Raw genomic sequence first — 25,536 nt, 5'->3', positions numbered from 1 at the left:
AGAGAATCAATATTGTGGGGTGCTCAGCCCTAAACGAGACATCTATATCATGCCTCCTTCCCAATATGGCTCAGAGAGCATTACAGAAGAGGCAGAAAGATTGTGAGAGTCAGAAGTTGGAGATGACTGCTGAAACACAGGGTGTTCAGGACATAACAGGACCAGTGCACCTATGAACTCATAGCGGCTGTGATTACCCGCACTGGACTACATAAAATGAAGCCAGAAAAAAAAAACCCAGCATAACTGAGGGAGGAGGGGCTCATGATGCCCCATTTAAGGCTGATGAGTTTTAGCAGTTGAGGGTGTTTGGATGGGAAGAACCAGTGTCCTTGTTAGCTGACCCAGGCTCCAGTGGATGGCCTGGCACGCATGCGCCTAAGGACAACACTGATTGGATTCAGTAGCTTATGAAAAATAGACAAATTGGGAGAGGGATGTAGCAAGGGGAGATGTGAGGACAGTTAGACGGGTACTAGAGATTGATGACTGAAATATATTGTATAAATGCATGACTCCTCAAAGAATGAATAACACATTTTTTAGTTAACTACACAATGTAGACAAATTACAAATATGAGCAAATAACAAATACTTTGATTTTAACATTATGCACGTATGATATAGTATCTAATTCACATCATGCAGTATACAATACTAGTGTGACATTACTAAAATCTAAAAATAATCAAAACATACGTTGTAATATATAGGTAAATAACAAATTTGTGTAATAGACTTCATTCCTGGTTGGTTTATCCCCCTAACACTTAAGTATATTTATTAACTTGATGAGGAAGCTTGACTCTGCTATTCAGTACATAGGAAGGGAAATATCTGAGTTCAGTGTCTCTTACTGTCTACTTGGATCATTGCAATGAATTCTTTCCCTCACTTAAAGAATCAGACAGGAGAGGAAAGTGGGCATGTAATAAAATAATGAACACTTGTACATTCAGACCAAGGATGGAGAGTGAAAATGAGGCATTGCTACTGCTCTGCTCTATAAAGCGTACCCACTAATGAGAAAGCAAGGAAATGTGATGGCGTATGAGAATTTGTGACAATTCAAGTTTGGGGGTGTAAAGCACTTGCCTTGGAACCAGCTCACATCCTCATCTGCATCGACAGTACACATTGTGAGAGTTAATTATGACACTGTAAAATAGTTCAAATGCAGCCTTCTTTGTCGACTCATTCATAGAATTTCTTTCCAGTGTAGAATTTAATATTGCCAATGTTCTTTAAGAAAGATGCGTTCTTTAGATTTAATTTTCAGAATTTTTGTGCTAAGTCAAGGTGTGACTTCCTGGGGTAGGCAATGTAAAAGGTAAAAGAAGCAGAAAAAACCTGAACCTTTTCAAGCTGGTTTATCCCTTAGATCCATTTAGAGTAGAAGGAAGAAGTACTTTATATGGTGTTGCATTTGCTTTAATACACATAACACGTATTGCTTTATCTCTGTCTCATCTTTCTGTGTCTCTTTGTCTGTTTGACTCTGTCTCTGTCTCTTTGTCTCTGTCTCTTTGTCTCTGTCTCTGTCTCTCTCTCTCTTACACACACACACACACACACACACACACACACACACACTTTTAGAAGTGAGGTCCCACTTTCTGAGACCTGGTGTTCCTCTTCCACCATTTTGGTAGACGTTCCCCTGATGGCTTATATTTTCCCATGGTTGAATCATTTGTTCTTGTATTTAGAAGACAGCATAGACTGAGCTTGAAGGGTTCTGGGCACTCTGAATTTGTTAAATCTACCTTTCAATTGCTCTATGTGTAGTCCACTATCTATATTCCATTGCATGAAGGCTTTATCTTAGAGAGATCATTGATAAATTGAGTCTGACTATAGGGTAAACTGTTTATATTGTATTTAACAGTATAATTTCAAATTAATTAATTAATTAACTAGAGTCAGGGTCTGATCTTCTGTAAGGATAACTTTTAATTGAGGCTGGCTTATAGGTTCAGAGGGTCAGTCCATTATCATCAAGGTGGGAGCATGGCAGCATCCAGACAGGCATGATGCAGGAAGAGCTGAGAGTCCTACATCTTTATCTGAAGGCTAATAGGAGAATACTCACATCCAAGCAACTAGGACTAGGTCTTAAAGCCCACATCCACAGTGACACACCTACTCCAACAAGGCCACACCTCCTAATTGTGCCACTCCCTGGGGCAAGCATATACAAACCATCACAAAGATAAACTCTATAATCTACCTAAAATCCATGTAGGTTATGTTGGCATCACCTTGAAGAATCATGAGCAGGATACTGTCTTAGACACACAATGTAGACCATGTTTACTTCAAACTCAAACAGAGATCTGACTGGCTCTGCCTCTCCTCATTCCCAGAAGAGGTTGGCATAGGTACGAGGTGAGATACATGAATCACTGTTCATCTCTTGATGCTCTGCAACACAGGGGGTGGTTAGGAGTACCTGGGAATCCTCTGACAGTCCTGCCAGAAGAGAGCCATCACTACAGTGTGTCTCCAATGCATAAAACCATCCCTCTCCAGTTCTTATCCTTCCAGACCGCTGGGAGCTCTCTGAGCAAAGACCACACAATTCTCAATTCCCAGCTGCCATGCTTAGAAGGTGCCTGTGGTAATGAGTACGGTCTACCTTGAGCAGAGGTCGCTTATTCAGGATTTGAATTTGTATAGGATGCATAGTAATTACTTTGGAAAGAAATGTTTAACTGTTTTTTAAATGGTAGTTAGAATGACTAATTACTAATTAGGAATTATAAGAATTGATATGAGCATCAGTGTCCATGGAAGTCCAACTCATTACTAAATTTTGACAATTAATGCCATCTGTTTACTTACCCACCAGGGAAGAGTATTCAAGATCATAGTCAAGCCAGAAAGTCCCGTTACCTTGCAGAAAATACCATGGTTAAAGTTTTTAGCTACCCCTTTTCAAAGCCATTTCTATTCATTTAATTTATTTTACTTTATATGCACGGACTTTCGCTCCCTGTGTGTCTGTGCACCACATGTGTTCCTGTTCCTGAGGTCAGAAGAAGAGATTAGGTCACCTAGAATTTGAGTTATGGATGGTATGCGCCACCATGTGGGTGCTGGGAATTGAACCCAGGTACTCTGGAAAAGCAACCAGTGCTTTTAACCATGGAGGCATTTCATTAGCTCCTAGGTCATCTTTAAAAAAAGAATACAAGAAGGACTTCCTTTTTAAGTTTTATCCTTAAAAGAGGACATAAGTATCCTTTTTTGATATAGAATCTTGATCTATTGGAGGTAATGAGGGAAGAGGCAATACCAGGAAAGGTTAGCTGATACCGGAAGTTTAGAAAAGTGAGATTCAGAATCTATAGTTATATGTATTTATATTATTTATGTCATGTCTATGATTTAAAACTAAAATTTCTGTTTAGTTTTAACAAACTTTTAAAAATTAGATTTAATTTCTAAAGCCTTCATTAATCTTTTTGCATACTGGTAGTTCTATAATTTCTTTTCTTAGATACTTTTTTATTTCAAATAAATTAGTTTCATCTCTTAATGGTAATCAATTTTATTGATGAGGAATTCCTGTTTAGTGTGGAAAAAATGAGAGTATCAAATGTTTCCCGCTGAGGAAAACATAAAAGCCTACTTGTCTTTAGTTTGATTTGCCCATTTCCCAAATTCTTTTAAGTTGAATTAACACAATTATCAAACATTACATGAGCCGGAGTATTAAATAGAAGTATTTTCCGAACAATTCTTTGTCAAATCTTTGTTTTCCATTTTCTACTAAAAATGACAAGCTTCTTCATGGAAGTTGGGATCTGTGTTCCGGTTAGATGTATATACTTGCTTTGGTGAGTAATTCCCTCAGCTCCCACCGAGCTTAGTTACTCACACTGTGCCTCAGGCTTGTTCTGTACTTTACAGAGAACAGGAGGCTCAAGACACTAGGTAACCAATCTCTGTGTGTCTTCCTGAGTCAATAAGTTCTTTCCACCCTGCGAGAGTGTGCTTTGTGAAACACGGTGATTGCATCTCCATGCTGTTGGGCTGGAGGCAACAAGTCCCTCGTATCTTCAGCATCTCTATGATCAGGTGTTCAGGGATTCATAAACCGAAGACCACAGGAAAGCAATAGGCAGGGAGGTCACAGAAAATGTAGACCTGATATTCGAGGAGTGACAGGAGGGAAAGGCTCACTGTTAGCCAATCAACAAACACTCCAGAGCAAACAAAACCAGAATGCTCTGAAGCTGAGTGCTCGGGACAAAATGGATATCTCAAATGGAACGGCCGAAACAAACAAAGCAGGATCCTAACAACCAGCTCAAAATAAACCAACAGACTGGTGACCAAACCAAGGGAGGGTGGAACCTTGGAAAGAACTCAGCAACTTCCACCACGGAGGTGATGTTGAAGGACGAGGTGGTATCCACACTCATACTGGATTCCAATCCAGGAGACTCCTCCAGTGAAACTACATCATTCCTGGGGCTCCACACTGGGTGCTGAAAACTTTACACACAAAAACGCAGCTCTGATCACAAAGGGAGTGTTTCTTCTGGAGTCAAATGTGGGTGACACAGTAGTATACATTTGGGGTATTTCAGATGTCATGTTCCAATGTGATAGTAGTTTGGGGAAGTGTGTTTTCTTTTTTCAACCAGCTTGATCTTACAGTTCTAACTTCATTTGGAGTGGCTAGCTCTAATTCTTAGGTAAAAATAGTTTTTAATATCTAAATTATGGTAACTTTTATTTGTGGATAATGCATTGAACTGTTTTATTATACTAGCGTTATTCCAGATTTGGCTTGGAAAAGTATGTAGAAAGCTGCATTTTAGAAGCAATTAGATAACAATATAGCATTCCTTTAATTTTTCTTTTAACAATGTTGCCTTTTGAGGTGTACCAAATACCGATTAGTGGTACAAACAGGAGATGAGATCCATCAGAAACCAGGATTCTATGGGCCTTGTAGTCATAACCAAATACCTCCTTTTATTTTCATGGTTAGAAATTGAAATGGGATTCTAGAATAAATCACTGTAGTGCTGTCCACTTACTTTTTATTAGCATAATACAACTATTATTTTTATTTAAACAGATTTATTTGTACTGTCTTTAGTTGTATGTGTCTGAGGATGGCTGTATGCACACGAGTGCAGGCACCTGCAGAGGCCAGAGGTGTCAGACTCCTTGAAGTGGACATACAGATGGTTGTGAATAGCCTGATCTGGGTGCTAGCATCTGAACTTGGGTCCTCTGGAAGAGCAGCCAGTGTGCTTAACTGATGAACTGACTCCAGCCCAGGTAATATTTATAAGTTCTGGCTAATTATAATATACAGCTACTTAAATATTTAATTAAGGGACATCAGTGGTTAAGATAAAGAACACCATTAATCTTGTTATTAGAGACTGATGCCTTCTGCATAATTTGGATCAGAAGAATTAATGCAAATCGTTGGGTTTCTCTAGCTGGAGTAAATGAAGGGAAAGTTACTTCCTTTCTTAAACATCTGAGCACATGACAGGGTCTTTTACAATGTGTTGTACCTTAACATTTTTTTTTTTTTTTTTTTTTGTACCTTAACATTTTAACATCAACAGAAACACAGTATCTAGTGTGGTGTGTGTGTGCGCGTGTGTGTGCATGTGCACACACACACGCGCGTCTTTAACTTAACAGGAAAAACTTTATTTGCTTGTTTTAAGAATCTGGGCTATTTCCAAACTAGAGTTGTGTTTTTTTTTTAAAATGAGTTTTTGTGAATTTAAAATCTAGATTTCCTTTATCCCATTTATACTGAATCACAGTGAGAAAAGTGTGTTTCACAAAGACTCAAAAAATAGACGCTTAAATCTTTTAAACACAAAAGCTATTCACAAGCAAGGTGGGAGTCTGGGATAAGCAAATAGTCACAAAATTAATGATTAATGAGAGGACACGATAGCATTATCATGTACAACTTCATTGGAAACAAGATTAGCCTTATTTTGTTACTTAGTAATGTAGAAGTGAAATACTAAGCACCGGAATTAAAATCTAAATCTGAAAGGATTTAAGAAGCGTAAAGACTGGGAGGAAGCTCGGTTACCAGGGGTATTTGGTTGTCGGTGCCGTTGAAGGCGAGTGTCAACGAGCGTCACGTGGATGTGTGTTCTTAGATGCAGTTGGCATGCGTTGGATGTGGAGACCCTGAGTCTAAAACATCTCCTGCAGTCTTGTAACCCAGGTGTTGCTTAGCAGCAGCCGGGCTCTCCCTGTCCTCTCGTCAGGATGGAGGCTTCTCTGTGATGTCCTTTTGTCTTGTATTTGATGAAATCATCTGATTCTCTTTATCCCTTGAGGAGGGTTTTGTAACCAATTCTGATTTTTTTAAAAAAAATTATCACATTTTAAGGTCCTTTATAATTGTATACATCTTTATATGACAGAGATGGCTCATACTCTGCACTTAGTTTTTGTAGGATAGCAAATATTTGCTTTGCAGGGAGATATGAGTGTCTTCAAAAAGAAGCAAATCTTAGCAGAAAGCCCAAAGATGTAGTTAATTTTGATAATTAATTAGCGTGATCGTTTGTCTGATAAGTCAAATTTTAGGAATAGAGTTCCAATTTGTCCATTAACGTGAGTTTCCCAATCATTACCTAGTTTTAGTAGAAACCTCTCAAGGAGGAGTTGCTCCTTAAAGAGAATTTCTCTCACAGTTAAGACAGTAAGTATTTAACAAAGCAAAGGCTTTGCCCAATGAGGAAACACATAAAACATAAAAATAAAATCTAACCACAGGTGGTAAATGCTTCACAGTAAAAGAATAAAGCAAAGTCCTTATTTATCTATACCTTGCATTTAAAGGTTTTATACTAAGAATATTTATGAATAAATTAGGTCATATGCTTTTTCTGTTAATCATGACTATTACATAAATAAGATATTTAATTTATATATTTTAATCTAGAACCTGTTTTGAAAGGAGGTCTTATCAAAATCAATGTATAGAATGTTACATTTTATAGCTTAAAGAAGTCTTTATCTTATGAATCCAGTGACTACTGTTTTGTACAAAGAAATAACATTGAAATATTTTATTAAGCACTTAATAGTTTCAAATATATCATTTTGATACTTTTAAGAAGTTTAGAGTACCCAAATATGTAAGGCAGTATATATTTATTAGTGTTCTTAATAAATCACCAAAATGTTTGATAGCCCCTTCCCATCCACTCTGAAATTAGTTTTTAATTTTAGAAATTAAAATATAATCACCTTATTTTTCCCTTTCTCCTGAATTTCTCTAACACACACACACACACACACACACACACACACACATCCCTGACCATTTAGTATTGGATAACCAATTGGGATACTTTTCTCTGGGGAACACTAGTTTCTCCTACTCTTAACATTCCTTAGCCGCCTGTGGTTCTTTGTCTAGGGTTGAGCTTTCCTCTTTCCATGTTATCATATCTGTTGATGTCATCCTTATTCAGGGCTTATTTAGGTAGCCACATTGTTGAGCTTTCTGGTGTAGCTTCCCTGGTATTTCTAGGAGATGCAATCTCACAGAAGACATTCTGTTCCTTTGGCTCTTACAATCTTTCTGCCTCCTCTTCTGCCATGTTTTTTTTTTAAGCCTTAGGTGTAGGAGTTGTATTATAGAAGGATCAGTAGTTTAAGTGAAATTAGTCTGTCTGGTCTGGCAATGTTTGCCTTAAAAAGCTTAGACTATCTAACACCAGGCATGAGAAGCCCTCTTAGAAGTTATTGGTTAGGGAAGTCCAAGGAACTCTCTAAACACTACAGGTTATTGTTGCCCTTGGTGCCTCACAGAGGTTGGACGTAAGTCCCTATTGCTGAAGACACCTGCGTTTCAGACATAGAATTTGGAGGAAATGAACTGGATCTGACTTAAAAACATCCTTCTTGGGATGGATTTAGTTTTCATGGCACCAAAAGGTACCATATAAGCTTCTGAGGGAGGAAAGCGACCAATAGTCTTACCCAGCTATGATGCCTATGAACCATATATGAACCATAACTACCATTTCACAATAAACCCTAAGGGTACAATAGTGACACTCGTATCTTGTGGTAATAAATAGTTCTCTAATTGAACTTAAAACCTGTTTAACAAGAGGGAAGTCAGTCCTGATATGGAAAATCTAGATGTTTACCCAGGGATAGTGAGGTCATGGATCTTGGAGAACCTGCAACTACCACTTTGCTAAAGCAGCATAATTTCTAACTGCATTCCAATTACGTATCTTTGTACCTACAGATAAGAGTAGCTCTTCCCCTTCAACACAGGAGCTTCTCTTTGTAACAGAGATCATTACAGAAAAAAACACAACCAATCAAAACAGAGAAAACACGTGATGGTGTTGTGCTCAGCCCCAGCTGATCTATGCTGGAAGTTTTAATTCGTTTGATCTTGTATTCGGATACAGAAGTAGACATCTGTGTCTTTGCAACTTAAAAATATGGAAATAAATTTAAAGTAGTCAAGGCAGCCTGACATTCCTAGAATGTTGATGAATCAGAAGCTAATACAAAACAGACACCTGCATATATGATTGATTGAAAAACGATAATTCCTAAGATCAATGGAAAATAACAGTTTTCTTTAACAACATTGATGGAAAGACTGGATATAAATAGGAAAATGTCATGATCTACACAAAAATTAACTCAAATTAGATTGTAAATACTTTAAAATCTAAATTTATAAAACTACTACAAATAAACAGGAGAAAATCTAAGTTCGAGATAAGTGAAAATGTTTTAGGGCCAAAGTAAAAAGCTATATATCAAAGAAAATAACAGCTGCATATGAAAGCGTACATAGATAACCCAAGCACTTGGAAAACAGAGGCAGGACTGAGAAGTCACAGCCTGCCTGAGCTCCATAGTGAGAATCTGGGTTAAATCACTGAAGACTGGGCATGGAGCTCAGTGGTAGGGAACTGTCCTAGCATGTGTTTCATTGTTAGTCCTGGAACAGAAGAAAATAAACGAGAGGAAGGGCAGGATCAAGAAGCATAAAGGAGGAGAGGAGACAGATAGGAGGAGAAACAAGGGAGGGTGGGGAAGTGGTGGAGGAAAGGAAAATGATTAATTAAACTTCACTAATGTGAGAATCTTCTAGCCTTCTAAAGAGAAATAAAAAATTAAAAGACAAGTTAAACTAATGGAAAATATTCACAATACATATATCTGACAAGTGACCAGTATCTTATCTCATAATATATGAGATATTGTCTATATTTCTCAGTTTTTACTCTCTTCCTCCCCCCCTCCCGTGAGTGCACACACATGTGCATGCACGCACGTGTGTATCACCAAGCATAAACTTTTATTTCATGTACTATAGACTATAGTCTTACTGGTTTCAGGAAAGCTAATTTGATACCCAGGATTTCAAACTGAATAAAAATATAAGGCGATATGGCAAGAATACTCTCAAAACACAGCTGTGTGAGAGTGGTGTTCTTTGGGCTGAGTATCTATCCCACAGTGAATGCTACATAACAGGAAAGCAAATAAATAGAGAGTTGGCACAGTTATGTATAAATGAGCTTAACACGAGTAATCAGAGGAAAACAATGTTAAAATCCGCAATTTGGGCTGAGAATGTAGAGTGCTTTTCTAGTCTCCACGAAGCCCTGGGTTTGAGCCTCAGCACCACAGAAACTGGGAAAGGTAGCAAGCAGCCACAGTCTCCGTGCCCGAGGCGAATGTGACAAGGTGAGAGTTTCAGCGTCATTCTCAGCTACATACTAAGTTGCAAGATTGATGTACAAGAGGATCCTGTCTCTAAAAGCAAAAGAAAAATCTGATGCTATTATACAACAAAGTGACTAAGTTACAAATTGATGATTCCAAGGGTTAACATGGATATGAAACTACACAGCATGGAGCCGAGGCTTACAAAAGCATACATCTCGATATACAAGGACTAGTAAGAAAATGTTCTTGGAAGCTTTATTAGTAACATCTCCAAACTGACCAAGAATTATTTTTGAATAAGATAAATAAATGCTGATATATCTACAAATTGAAATATGTGATGGCTAATTGTATAAGTCAAACTGGTTATGTACTTATATAAACATTAATTTTTTTCAGATGGGGCTAAAAAATAACTTGTTAAATTTCTAGTGAACTAGATGATCTTCATATGGCCACAAACATCACTGATCAGTTTAAAGACTATAAAGTTTGACCTCCCACAAGGGTCAGAGAATCCTGTGAAGAGTCTTCAGCATGAGGTCTTTCTTCAATCTTCAGCCTGCTGGTCTACCCCGATGATTTGGAGACTCATTACTACCTGCAATTACATGATTCAAAACCTTACAATATACGTCTTTTTCTATGTGGAAAGAGTAGATGGATGTATAGGTAAATGATAGAAACAGATTGAATATAGATAGATAAATAGATAGATGATGATGATGATGATGATGATGATGAAGGTAAATAAATGATAATAGAAAATGGGGATAGATAAACAGATAGATAGATAGATAGGTAGATAGATAGATAGATAGATAGACTGAATCCATAGATTGAATAGATCGATCCAACTTATCTTTACCAATAGAAACCATTTTAGTTGTTTACTTGGGATGGACATGGACTATATTCAGTAGGATGTAGTGCTAGGAAACTTTTCCCTTGGGCCCAAGGGAAGTTCTAGCCATCAATAGTGATCTTCTGGCAGCAGAACGGAGAAAGGGAGAGGCAGGTGAGGAATGCAGTGTCCAGGGTCTCACACCAAAGGAGCTGAAGACGATTTCACCTCCTCACACTTGACCAGCCACATCTCAACCACATACCCCACGCAGAGGGAGGGTGCAGCTGGAAATGACAGAGTGTGCTTTGCAGAGTGTCTACATACAGAGCTAATATGAAAGACTTCAGTACCAAGAAGGAACAAACCCAAAACAAGCACCGAAGAATAACTGCAGCAATTATTATTTGAACAGGAACAACGTCATACAGAAATTCCATTCCTTCTTTTAATTCAGTTAAGTACTGGGCAGATTATAAACACTCAATAAACTTAAGGTAAATGACAGAATGAACCAGCAGCATCTATGAGGGTAGTGGTTTCTTTCTTCCCACGATCATTCAGCACAGAGGGTTGGAAAACTTATGAACCATTGTTTCCTAGCAGTCAAGATAGATGTAGTTCCATTTATTTCATAATATCTTCATCTCTTAAAGCTCATTTTCCTGCTGTCATTCTATCTCCTCCTAAATCCTTTAAAAATGATTGCTTGTACTCCTGATATTTTTACTGGAAGATGCTCAGGCCAGAGGACACCACTTTCTGTTGCCTTTGCTTTGGGAGCAAAGTCATCATTGTCATAATTAGGGAACACAACCAAGGAGAAAACACACAAAACCCAGCAATTCCTTCTACAAATCATATAAGTTCTTCTTATACCTTTAACTGACATGAACATCCTGATTACAAGTCTTGACAGAGCACCCTCTATAATTGCGTTAAAGATGAGAAAAGTAATTGTAAAGTAGCAAACTTCTCTAATAGGTACAAAGACAGAGTCAAGCAGCAATGAGACAGGCAAGAATCAGAAGCCAATAATCTCCAGTGTCATTCAGTTTCCAGTGACAGCCAATACGGAGTTATTTCAATATAGAAATCAGACAATCAGAAGGAGATATCAACAGGAAGCCAGCTGGAGCAGTAGTAAAAATGTCCTTCTGCAACCTTGTAGTTGTCTAATGCTATCTGAGGAAGTAAGTAGACACCAGAGAAGGAGACACTAATGATAGCATTAGTGGAAGGATTAAGACACCACTCACATTGAAGTCATTGATATCCAGGTAAATCTGGTATATAATGAGTTAATTTTAATGGGAAATTTATTATTTCAAATCATACCCTCAGTGGGACCCGGTGCATCAAGGGGCAGATAAACACACCAAAATTCACAGCAACAATGTCTAAAAATTTTAGAACTCACAAAAATGATTAATTAATAATATATCTTACTAAATAGTTGAATGTGCCAAGAGAATGAAAGAAACACGGTATAATTTGAGATACACATTAATTAATAGATGCAACATTACTTTTCATAGGAATGTTCCTTCCTGAAAATGTGATACATTCCCAGTGTTCAACCTGTACATATTTTCTGCACATGTCAATAGTTACAGAAAGCTGGAATTAGATTTTATTGGGTCATTTTTTGTCACAGGGCCATTGTTGAAGCCAAACATTCTGCTTTAAAAGATGCCAAATACTGCTTAGTCAGGCACGGATCACTTGGGTACTCTGAAGCCAATGGATAAAGTTACTTTCCTGGGACACACAGACCGAAATAGTTGTGAGTGTTTCTTCTGTGTAACGAGGCAGAACAGTCACCATGATAACTCCTAATAACAATAACAATAAGAGTAATAACAATAACAAAAACAACAATATACAAATTCCTCTTTGTATGTTACAGAGCCTGCAATCAGCTTGTACATTTTGGGTGTGGCCATAGATGGCTTTCATGTTTAAAGCTGAGGTCTTTTAATGACCACAGTTTGGCCTTTTTGACGACTGGACCATCATTATGAATCACTATGGCTGTGCTGCTCTGTAAAGCATGCAGTCTAGAGTCTGTGTCTTCATCTCTCCTCCCTCTTTATCTAGCAACTGTCCCTTTGTTGCCGCCAGTTTTCTTGCTCCTAATTTCTCACCTCTTCTAATTTGTGTGTGTGTGTGTGGGGCAGGTTGTCATTGTTTTTTTTTTTATTATTATTTTTGTTTTTTAATCTGCTTGGAGCAGGAAACCAGAGAAGCCATCCTTGGTTGACCTAGAAGAAACAATCTCTGGATAAAATCTCACATGTGTGTAAGGAGGAAGGAGAGACTCTTGTAAGTTGTCATCTGACTTCCACACTAAAGCTTTATAGCATACATGTATAGGTGCTCATACTCATGCATGCAGGTGCGCGCACACACACACATACACACAGACACACAGACACACACACACACACGCACAAGTCCTGTAAACTCTTTTCCTCTACTTCAAGTGTGTTTGATCTTCATTCACCTAAGTTGCCTGAGTTTTAACTTAAAATTGTATCTTTTCCTTTATCCACGTCAAACATATCAGTGATCATCACAATCAAACTACTTGGCTCTACAAACTCCTAGATGAACTGGTTTCCTAGCGGTAGTAATGACCAGATCACAGGAGTCCCCGCTCCTTACTTTGTTTCATGCTCAGCTGTGTTCATGAACCTTTCCTGAAGTGGATACTTTGGTATCACGAATAGGACCGCTACACTGCAGCCAAGTAGACAGATAGAAGCGAGCCCATAAACAACAAGAGAAGTGAGTTACTTTGTGGAAATGTATAAAACTGACACCCTACGTAGTGCTTCATGTTTTCTAGAATATTTCAGACTACTGAGAAGACGTGTACATTCTGATACCGTTCATATTAATTTTCATGTTTTTGAAGCACACACCACCATGTTATCCGTTTTATCAAAGAGAAACCACACACTTCAAGGAAAGGCATAGACTGGGTGAATAAAATGGATGTGTCAAATGCTTGTCTTTTATAACACACTTAGAGGTACATTGCCACCAGCCTCAGATTTTTAGGCATTATCATTAAGTGACTGGGGGCTTATGAAATTGAGAAAACACATTCTCTCAGCCAAGATGTGACATGGAACCCCACAGGCCTGATGGATCTGCCACTGTCTTTAGAGAAGGTGTAGCTCTATCCTTGTGTCACTCGGGCTCCAGATACACGCTTCCATGATTTCTTTATCGATGTACCAAAACAACATACTTTTCATCCACCCCTTACTGTTTTAATCAACATGTAAAGAAAGAGAGAAGTAGGGGCTCTGTTAGGAAGAATGATAATTTAGTTCAGTGCCACTAACTGTCAGATGAGCCTAAAATAGTAATTCATCACTCCCCAACACTATTGGGATCACTCTACCAAAATAGTGATCAGAATGTTTAAAACACTTATTAAAATAAATCTTTCAAGACCTTCCTGCATAAAGAAAGGATTTTAAGGCTTAAAAGAAATCTCTTTTCTGTAGTCATTGACTGACACATGGCTTTATAGATCATTCCTATTTCTCTCCTGAGAATAGGAAAATGAGAGACATTTTGAGGGATTATTTTTTTTCCAATTAAAATGTGTTGCAGGAAGCCAAAAAGTACACCATCTCCCTAGAAGGCACTCAATTCTCCAGCTTTTTTATTTTTAGGATAATTTTAAAATGTACACTCCTCTCTGATATCATCATGTTTTCCAACCTCAGTAGACATCATCTAGAACAAGGTATTTTAATATACATGTGTAAGACGTTGATAAGAGATTGCAACCAGAATTATGATGATTTCTGTTAGTGGTGATGTACGTGTATGTTGTTGATTTTGCTGGGGGAAGCAAGAAGAACGATGAGAGGCACGTATCACAGACTGTATCCACAGTGTTTTCTGTACCACTGTTGAATGATGGATGTCAAACTGGCTCCTCCTTCCCAGTTCTTGTATTACATTATGCTAAAAATAAACAACAATATCCCCTGTTATAAAAGGAGCCCAGTCCTGAAACAGTTTATAGTGATGACCATTCAGGAGGTCATAGCATTAAGCCTCAGACTCTGCATTCAAAACGACAAAGGATGTTTTTTAATTAAAAACATCAAAAAATTGGTTTTGGGGGTGGGGGTGGGGTCTTGTGCCTTATATAGGTAGAAATGTTCATGGAATACAATCCTAGTTGAAATATGTTTACAGTCTGGAGCAACATTTATGTTTTTATGACAGTGATTCAGAAATTATTGGGAAGTTTGGTGGTTTATGGGTAACTGTCATGTGCTGATATTCCTCTTGTATAGCACAGGTATTTAAGTTCTATCTACTGGACATTTTGAAAAATATGAACTATTTGAATTCTGTGTAAAGAGGAGTTTAAAATAGTTTAATATTCTGCTACAAGTGAAATCCTATTCCTGGCTTCATGATGTCAAATCACTGCCCTGATATTAGATGTGTTGTACTTATAACTTCAAAAATAAAAAAAAGTAATAAAAGACTTGATGATACAATTAAAAAGAAAATCTACACTCCAGAAATAGCCACCAGTTTTATTCAATTTTCTTGCTTTTGTTTTCTTTATTTTAATAATTTACATTCCACAACTATAAGTAAATATAATGATAATTAGAAAAAAGATGAAAATTTAGGGACAAAGATTTAGACACTTTAGAATATATGTTTTTATAGGTTGATGGCAGGAAAAAAGAAAATTCCATTTGTGATAGTTTGAATGGGAGATGTTCCCCATAGGGTGAGGTATTTTTGGCATCTGGTCCTCAGTTGGTGGCACTGTTTGGGGAGGAGATTGTGGTGGTATGGATAAGAATGGCCTCCCATGGACTCATGTATTTGAATTCTTAGGGAGTGTCATTTTTTGTTCAACTAGGTGGTATGGCCTTGTTGGAGTAGCTGTGACCTAGTTAAAGGAACTGGGTCACTAAGGGTAGACTTTGAGATTTCAAAACCCCATTCTAGGCTAGTCTCTCTCGCCTTCTCCTCCCTCTCCCTCTTCTCCCTCTTCCTCTCCCTTTCCTTCTTCCTCTCCTTCCTTTCCCTCTTCTCCCTCTCCTTCTTTTCCCTCTCCTTCTCCTTCTCCTCCCTCTGAAGAGGAAGATTCCACCAGACCCCTCCCCTCCTGGAAAGTAGGGGTCATAGACTACTTGGGTGCCCCTTCCCTCCAGAAGGCAGAAGTTAATTGACGTTCCTTGGACCACAGGGGGTGGGGACTGACCTGTGGGTGAAGAAGGGGCCCACAGCACATGGACAATGGACTGTTGGCAGCACACAGACAAAGGAGGTCCTTCATTCCCTGAAGACCAATCAGTTGTAAAAGCCGAAGTTCTGCCAGTCACATTGTGCCTAATGGTCGCTACCCCTAGAGACTGTATAAATGTCAGCTGAGCAAGCTGTGCGGGGTCGCCTCTCCATTTGGGATGCAGGATGGCCCCAGCATGCTGGAACATTAAAAATTCCTCTTGCATTTTGCAGCGATCTCTCGTCTCCGCGTGGTTCTCTTAGGGGGTCTCTGGTGATCTAAGGCTCTGCTCGCTAGAGTCTTACACCTCTCCTCCCTTTCCCTCTCTTCCCTCTCCTTTTCCATCTCCCTCTCCCTTTCCCTTCCTCCTCCCATATATCTATGTATCTACATCTACATCTCTGTCTAGCATGTGGTTGGTGATGTGGTGTCTCAGCTTCCTGTTCTGGCTGCCTGCTGCCATGTCTCCGCGGCCACTGTGGACTTTCCCTATGGAGCCCTAAGCAAGACTAAACACTTTCTTCCAGAAGTTGCTTTGGGTCATGATGTTTTGTCACAGCAACTGAAATGTATCGAATATCCTGCCTGAATATCTGCTATTCATAGTTTTAGAATAATAGCTGATAATGATAATGATAACCTACTGGTTAATACACTCTTCACACCATCCATTGAACATACACTCTATGTATGAGTCCCTTTTTACAATCTCTTAAAGTCCCACTTGAGTTTCTATGGATTTTTTTAAGAGATGGAGGAAGTTTGGAAAGGTTAATTTATGAGCCACATGTGCCCCCATCTTAAGTCTTCAGTTACAACTGAAAATCTCGACTTCATAGTCAGCTCATGATTTTGTTTTACCCAGTTCTTAGCCACTGATACATGGACTGTCTTCTGAATCTAGTGAGTCTCCAAATTCTACAGTAATAGTTCAGTCACTTGCTTTTCTAAGCCAATGCAAGGTATACCAATATGGCAGAGACATGCATGTCCTTTTAGACCCAGTTTATAGGCTTTCTGAGCATTGACAGACTCACATTGACGTGAACAGAACTATCACAAATGCAGTGTCCTAAATGAAAGAAAGACTCTGGATCTCTTTTTTTGTGTGTGTTTAAGTCTGGTTATGTTTGAAATGAGATGTTTGAAAAGGATACAATTAACTTATATAGAGAACACTGACTGGAAAATCAATTAGTTATGTAGTTCTCTTCCCTAAGGACCTTCTGCAATATTTATTTTGGACAATGTTTGATTTCTTATGATGATTCATGAGTTCTTTGCAGGGAAAAATACATCTAGGTCCCTGAGCCAAAATGATTACAGCTGAAAAAATTGGCTCTTTTCTTGAAGATTAAATTAAAAACACAGTCACTAAAACTTGCCTAGAGAGGGACCTGCTTCCTAAGACATGTAAAAAATTTTCATTCTCTGAAGTGTAAAGTGAAAACAAATAGCTTGTGGTTCTCAGTCTATTGTTTATAAGCCATTCTTCATTTGAGTAACAAAGTAAGTTTATAGTTCATTCTTAATTCATTTATTAGGATCTCAGACATTTAACTTTGCAAAATTATGGATATGCTATGTAGGTGCCCAGGAAAAATCATTAGACAGAATTATAGGTATGCTAGGTAGATGTCCAGGCAAAAACATGTAATTGACTTAATATTCTCCACTGGTTTAACTTACTAAATACCAATTGGAAAACTTCAGGCATTCACTCTTACCTTCCACCTTGTTTGAGATAAGAACCTCTTGTTGTTTGCTGCCTCACATTCCAGGTGAGCTGGTCCATAGGCCTGCAGGGAATCTCCCGTCTCTGCCTCCCATCTTGTCAAAGGAACACTGGCATTGTAGAGGTTCCCTATTGCATCTGACTGTACGTGGGTTCCGGCGATCTGAATTTAACTCCCCATATTTGCACAGCAAGTACCTTACCCTCCCCTATCCCTGCCAAGGCTCAGAAAACAGCAGAAGAGAAGGCAGAAAGAACTTAAGAATTGGAGGATAGACAAGGATACTTTGAGATGCTGTCTGTATATCACATAAATATAGAGTTCACAGAAGACCTGAGTCAGATCAAGCCAACCAAGATTTCAGCAGGAATATGGAAGGGTCTTACAAGGCCCCACCCGTAACTGAGGAACTATTGGTGGTTGATAGATGCTGGGGGGAGAGGAAAACATTCCTTTTGAAGATATGGCCAACTGGTACGTGTCCCACACTCCAGTAAATGACCCCACAACCCTACACATTTGAGAAGCTCTAGTTGGATTGAATGGGTGATTCTAAAACAGAAGACACATGAAGTTGGAGGTGGGGGAACGAGGGGGACAGGGAGTATGAGAGAGAAAATGGGTGGTGATCCTATAATCCTACCTCATCATATATATGAATGGAAGTCTCAAAATTAGATTTATGGAAGCAATCAACATGGCTAAGTTGGCTTCAGTCGAGATGTGCAAGGATGTTTCAATAAACACTAAGCAACAGAAATCACATGATCATTTAAACATCTAAAGGTCTTTGACAAAATCCAATATCCCTTCTTGATAAAAGCCTTAGAAAATAGGAACAGAGAGATTATATCTCAATGAAATACAGGCTATATATGGTAAACTATTGCCTACATCATGCTGGGTGGAGAAATCTCCTAATAAGGAGGAAGGCCAATGTCTCCATTCCTACACAACATGGCGTTTCAAGTCTCAGCTAAAAGCTGACAGAAGGAGAAGAACACAGCCATTCCAGCCAATCAATGAGCTTCAGAATTCCTGTCTCTGAAAGAAGATGAAGAGCATCTGTGGAAGACACCATGGATTGACCTCTGATCTCTACATGTATACATATGCACATGTACTCTCACTTAACACACTTGTGTATATGTGAACACACACACAAACATGTATGCACATATACTCTGTTCTCTCCATCACACACACACACACACACACACACACACACACGTGCATACATACATGCACACACACATGCACACACACATGCACCCACATGCAGATATGCATGGACACATTCACACACATGAACACACACATGAATGCACCACACATGCACACATGCATGGACACATGCACACACATGAACACACACATGAACACACACATGCAGTGCACACATGTACCCACACATGCACAGACATGCACACATGCACACACATGCAAAATTGCGTAGTGAATAGATAGAATAGGAAGTGCAGACTCAAGGGAGCAATTCTTACTGCCTTTGCAGACTAGTTAGGACTGTCTCTAGTCTGCTCTGGATAGATAGATAATCTAGCAAAAGTTAAATTGCAAGTAAAATTTAATTTTAAACCACCACTATTTTGTTACATTTGTTTTATATTTTGTCTCCTCTCAAAAACCAATTGTTTTGAAAATAGAAAAAAAAAGAGATGGAACTTTTGTCCTCTTTTGATTTGTTTTGGTTTTGAAGCAAGGTTTCACAGTCCATTCTTGTTTAGGCTTGCTGAGTGTAGCACTTATTGGCATGAACTGCCACAGCCAGCAAGGTGCTTTTGGTGTGGTTAACCTGAACATGTCTTCAGGGAAGATGAAAAATACCCTATTTCAATCATTGATAACCACCCCTATGTTATAGGCAAATTTGTTGTTCCTGTACCAAATCATATTCCACATTCCAGCAGCAAATACATACAGGCATGTATGTAAGCATGTGTGTGTGATGGAAAGAACAGAGCACAGGTGCATGCATGTTTATGCGTGTGTTCATATTTGCGCAGGTGTGTTAAGTGAAGTGCATACGTGTATGTATTGGCTACTGTACAGTGGAATAACAAGTTAGAAGAGATGAGTGTGCATAGGTAATTGTCTTTAAAACATCATTAAAGCAGGCCCTTGCATGTGCACCTAAGTAGAAATTACCTAAATAAATTGATGTGGCTAAGTGCTGTAATTAAATTTTCAATTGAACTCTTCTGTAAGACAAGATTACTTCAGAATGAAAGTGAATTTCTCTCAGCCATCTTTGAATCTTTTTTAGAAGCATTTACATTAGGGGTTTTGAGAAAGAATAAGGTGGCCTCATCCAAACCTCAAAAGATAAATAGGAGGAAAGGCAATCTGGTATACACAGAAGCTGACACACTTCCACTTTCTACAGACACAAGCACACTCGTGCACGCGTGCACACACACACACACACACACACACACACACACACACACGCCCTTTATCCACAAATGAACAAGACTGTTCTGGAATATTATCTTTTCCTTAGCTGACCGCCTAAATTCTTTTTTCCCTATCAAATTTAAGAAAATCTATACTATTTCAGCAGCGTCTTGGTTATTTCTTAACTCGTTATATTTATGCTCCTTTACTTCACAGAAAATATCTTTGCTGGGTGAAGATAAAATTGATACATTTCAAGGCTCATACATTTTCTCCAGAACCTAAACATTCCTCTATAAACCAAGAAACAATCTACAGCCTTGTTCCTGATTTCATATAGCTCAGGAGCTTAGAATTCTTTAAACATTTGTAAATTTTTTTCTAAATCCAGACAGATAAATAATATCTGAATTCAGAAATAATATGGTTGAACCACAGCCACTGCTCCTTCTTGTCAACGCTACTTTTACCCATGGGTGGCAGAGCTGAATGGTCACCGTAATGACAGGGTAGCCACGAGGTCAAATGTAATTAATCCCTAGGTAGACTGGTAGGTGGGATTGAATGAGAAAGAGCAGCTATATCCTGTAGCTGTGTCGGAGTGCCCCTTTTGTGGCCAAACACAACTACAGACAGGTTCTTTTCCCTGTCTCAGAAATATAGTCGACTCCCCAGTTGCTTACACATTCGTACCAACAAATGATCTATGCCCTCAAAACACTCTGGCACTTGCATTGTAGTTTTGATGCCCTTTATCCACCCTTCAAGAGGATCATAGGACAAAACACACTAAAAGGGAGAGATAACTTACTATGATTTGGAAAGTAGAGTCGTTTTATTTTAAACAGATCTCAATGGGCTAATAGCAAACCTCTCTTTTAGGACTTGTCTAACTAAATTTCTGTTAAAGTGTCTACATCTCTGACTGGAGAAGACAAGAACCAAGGAGATATCTTCATCTGTTAACATAGCCAGGTTGTAAGATGAGTCTTCTAGAAAACTTTCAAGTTCCCAACTGCTTCTCCTTAGCTACTGTGAAAATCAAATAAGATGTGCCAGGTACTCGAGATGTTATCTGTCTCACTGTTACTATTCAAGTCAGTGTTAGTTTGCTCCCATGATGTCATCTCTGTCTTCGGCCATTTGTTAGATATGTGTGTCCCTTAAGGTCCACCTGTACTTCTTCATCTACTTTTTATCTCCAAACCCCATTCCCTCCTGTAGCCTTTGTGGTGGTTGACAGTGATTTGCCAACTTTACAGGATCTAGATTCTCAGTAGAAGCAAGCCTCTGAGCATATCTGTAAGGAATAATCTAGTAACTCAAGTGGAAAGTCACATGCTGACAGTGGGTGGCACCATTCCCTAGGCTAGGCTCCCAGACTGAGTAAACAAGAGAAAGTAAGCTAAGCAACAGCCTTCAGTACCATCTACTTCCTCACTGCAGATACAAGGCATTCAGTTGGCCTCCCTCTCCAGTGCCTATGCTACTATATCTCCCTGTCCTGAGGTATGCCTGGAACTGCAAGCCAAAATAATACCTTTGCCTTTGCATATTTTCTTGTGAAATATGTATATTTTGACGTAGCAATGAGAAAAATAACTAATACAAGCCTCAGACATGATCTTGATGATAGCCACTGCCCCGAGATATATGTTCCAGCTCAGATTATGTTTGTTTTGGATTTACTCCAGTAAAATAAGTTTAGCACATCCCAAATTAAACTCCTTCTTTCTCTAATTTTGCCTTATTTGCATTCTTAATCTCTAGAAATAGCACTGCCCTCTCTACCCAGCCACTAAATGAACAAATGTCTTTCTTTGTGTATCAATTTTATCCTTTATATCCATTTAATCAGCAAACTGCCTGAACTAACTAAAAAACTAGAATTGGTTTAAAGTTGTTTTGTTAATCATGCCTTTTGGTGACTAGAGCCCACAAACTGGCATATAGTTATACAGATGTGTATGTGTCTCAGGTCTCACCATACACTTCATAACCATTACTTTCAGTCTTCTGAATTCCCTTAGGATTCCAGGTATTGTGGTGTAAGACTGTAATCCTAGCACTCAGGAGGCAGAGACAGGTGGATCTTTGTGAGTTTAAGGTCAGCCTGCTCTATATAATGAGTTCCAAGACAGCCAAAGCAACAAAGTGATACACTGTCTCAAAAACAAAACAAAACATTAACTTTCTGTCAGAAGTAGCTTTGTATTTTTTTGCTCTCTATTTCCACCAGAATTAACTTTTGTCTTCCTATCCAACAAGTGATATCTCAGGACTCTGGTGATTCTAATTTTCCATGATCCAGACACTAGAATCTAACTGTTCACAATCCAGTCATTCTTTCAAATTGTACTTGTTGAACATGTACAATGTGTCAACCCTCATGTAGATCATTAAGACGGAAATATTGTTGGCTATGTAGGAGTTACAGCTCAGGGAGGCAATCAGTAACAAAGAAAGAACCATCATACTTTTCATTAAGCCACACTGGCAAAGGCATCATTTCGTACCCAGCGGCACCTGCACAGTTAACGACCTTTGTCTGGGGTACACTAACCCTCAACATGTGGCTCAAATCCCGTCTTTTCTGTTACTAGGACCTTCTCCCGATTTGCTGTGGTCAGAGTAAATTCTGGCCAGCTAATCTCCAAGTCAGTCTCTATTTTTCTGTTATTTAAACTCAATGTTCTACATTCCTAATTTTCTAGTCTACGTGAGCTGGGTTTTGGTGGTGGTGGTTGTGATGCTGAGGATCAAATCCAGAGCCTTGTACACAGTGAGTTGTCACTCTACCACTGCTCTGTATCCTTAGCATGATACAGTAGTTTTTCCATGTAGAGTCTATGAAATATCAATGCTATCATGACTAACTAAAAAATTAGAGTTAGTTTGAAGTTGTTTTGATTAATTGATTAGTCATATATTTTGGTGACTAAAGCCCACAAACTGGCATATAGATATACAGGTGTGTGTATATATATGTATGTAACACATATTTATGTGTGTAATAAGCATTACTTTAAAAATAAAATTTGTTGGCTGGATAGATGGCTCAGAGGTTAAGAGCACTGGCTATTCTTCCAAAGGTCCTGAGTTCAATTCCCAGCAACCACATGGTGGCTCACAGCCATCTATAATGGGATCTGATGCCCTTTTCTGGTGTTCAAGCATACATGCAAGCAGAATACTGGATACATAATAAATAAATCTTGAAAAGCTTGTAAAAATATTTCAAATTTGTAAAAATTAATCTAAAAAATATTCAAAGAGATAGAATTTTGCTCCTGAACAGGTACTGTGAGGATTAGTATATTTTTTCATTGTTAAACAGTCACTTTTAATAATGTGATTTTTATATTTTTATTCATGAAAAGTCAATGGTTTGTGAAAAGAAGTGTTTGCCTATTAATGCTTAACTTTTACTAGAAATTTGATTTTCATTTTAATATGTTTCAGTACAAATAAGTATCTTTGCAGATAAATATTGAGGGTAAAACGTATGTCTTATATGAATAACATTTCTGAATGGAAATATCATTGTGTTTATCCGATAGAACATAGTTGAATATTTGAATCTCAAATACCATACTAAACAATTTCATTTGGAAATTAACAGGCAGGTTACATGAATTGAAATTTTCTTCCCCAGAATTATGTTGTATAGAGGTTGATAATTTTCACTCATTTGAAGAAATGCATATATATGTTCATGGAAGGTCATGTCTTAAATCCAAGCTCTCGGGAGCACGAAGCAGGCTGATGACGAATATGACAACAGCCTAGGATAAAAAGAGTTTTAAAACAGCTGGCCTACAAATCAACACCTTCCCCCAAACAACTGCATTTCGTTGATGGTACCTGATAAGGCACTATGAATTGCAATTGCTTTAAGTTTACTTTTACTGTTTAAAAATTGATTCATGAACGTGGATATTGAAAACCCAGGCCATCCGCGAGAACTTTCTCGTATGAAGGAACAGATGCTACGTATGCTTGGCCAGCTCAGTGTGACAGTCACACCTAAGCACGACAACGTCTTTAAACTGAAATGTGTTCTCGCCCTCCTAATTGCTGTCATAGCTGCTAAGCTGCGGGTGCAGCCGAGGGGCTCATCCACAGCCTCCAGATTCACATGTTTCCTAGTGTGAGCCATTGATGCAAAGTCAGGGGAAGCACGCCAGCTTGTATTCTAGCATCACACTTTCATGCAGTATCTTCTTGTGGGTGGGACTCCCGATGCCTGCTGGATTCTTTCAGAAGTTCTGGACATCTTTTATATCTTTATGATTTAACAGTAATGTTGGTTCTAATGACAAAAAGAGTCCCATTTGTTTGTTTGTTTATGTATTTATTTAGAAACCAGGTTGTCCTATGCAGCCCTGGCTAGCTTGGGACTCAGTATGTAGATCAGACTGTCTGCAGACTCACTAAGCTCCACCTGACTCTGTCTCCTCAGTGCTGGGTGTAAAGTCAGGTCTCAACATACCTGGTTTTTCCCCCATGTTTTGATATGGTGTTTTGCTTTGTTACTCAGGCTAGCCCTAAATATTGAGACCAGAGGAGTTTCTGCCAGGGTCATTCAAATGATGAAAAGCTACCCCCGAATAAACTATTTGTCACACAGTATCTCACGCTTTTATCAATTTTATGAAGAATTTTTTTTTCACCGTATAGATTTTCAAGTCACAGACCATGCAGAAAACTGGCAGTGTTATACAGGCTGCACAAGGAGTTAAAAATATAATTATAACAACAACTATTTGACTTTACAAGATGTGCCAAAGGGGAGACTCAGGAAATTACCCAGTAGTTAGTTAGCATCAATACCAGGGAAGGAAAAAAACAAGTAATAACAGGATCGATCAAGAAGTACTTAGGCAAGAAGAAATTAATGAACCAGAAGCAGCATGAACTCGTGCAGAAAGATTGGGGAACACAAACCAATTGGAAAGTATAAAAACAAGTGCTGGAGGCAGAGGAAGCCACACTTGGCAATCTTGTGTTATCGCAATAATCCTGTGAAAAAGTATAAGTTAAAGTCATCACATGAGAGTAAAAATAAAATTAGCTTTTGAGTGGAAGCTGCGGCCTTTTGGAAAACCTTGCTGTTCAGAAGACCGTTTTAACCCAATCGATGCTTCCTGCCCTGGACTCCACACAGCACATAATGAGTGTTAGAGAATTAGCTCACCACCCACTAACATGTTCCCAGCTTCCTAATAAGCGACTGTCAAGCCAGCCAAATATGGGTAATTTGTGAGGGCTATTTTTGGGAGCAAATCAAGGATGAAAACTAATAGAGATTAAGTTCTGAAAAGATGAAAACTCTTAGCAATCCGCAGCCCTCGGGGTGCTGCATTCATTTTTACTTTTTCCACATTTATTTTATTTTACTTGAGAATTTCACACATGAGTACTATATTTATATTGTTTACAGCTCACCCAGATCATCCTCCAATTCCTCCGATGCATCTACACACACACACAGACACACACACACACACACACACACACACACACACACACAC

This window comes from Grammomys surdaster, unplaced genomic scaffold (genome assembly GCF_004785775.1).
Source record: "Grammomys surdaster isolate TR1022 unplaced genomic scaffold, NIH_TR_1.0 258, whole genome shotgun sequence".
Lineage (NCBI taxonomy): Eukaryota > Metazoa > Chordata > Mammalia > Rodentia > Muridae > Grammomys > Grammomys surdaster.
The sequence above is the reverse complement of the archived record's forward strand: the minus strand, read 5'-3'. Positions refer to the sequence as shown.